Source organism: Grammomys surdaster, unplaced genomic scaffold, assembly GCF_004785775.1.
Source record: "Grammomys surdaster isolate TR1022 unplaced genomic scaffold, NIH_TR_1.0 202, whole genome shotgun sequence".
In the NCBI taxonomy this organism is placed as follows: Eukaryota; Metazoa; Chordata; class Mammalia; order Rodentia; family Muridae; genus Grammomys; species Grammomys surdaster.
Genome location: NW_021604647.1, coordinates 925,140 through 925,414, shown reverse-complemented (window position 1 = coordinate 925,414; position 275 = coordinate 925,140). Strand labels below are relative to the sequence as shown.

The 275-nt window shown below is 60.7% G+C and overlaps 1 protein-coding gene across 2 annotated transcripts in view; it reads right to left on the bottom strand.

The window, feature by feature from the left end:
* The window catches only part of Txnrd2 (thioredoxin reductase 2), a 54,316-nt gene that overhangs the window by 39,974 nt on the left and 14,067 nt on the right, over positions 1-275 (bottom strand). The window lies entirely within an intron of this gene.

Here is a 275-nt window from a genome sequence, read left to right as displayed (position 1 = left end):
GCCAGGCACTGAGTACTGGCCATGGACAGGCAGGCACTGAGTACTGGCCACGGACAGGCAGGCACTGAGTACTGGCCACGGACAGGCAGGCATTGAGTACTGGCCACGGACAGGCAGGCACTGATGCACTAGCCACAGATAAGCAGGCACTGAGTACTGGCCATGGACAGGCAGGCACTGAGTACTGGCCACGGACAGGCAGGCATTGATGTACTGGCCACAGACAGCCAGGCACTGAGTACTGGCCATGGACAGGCAGGCACTGAGTACTGGCC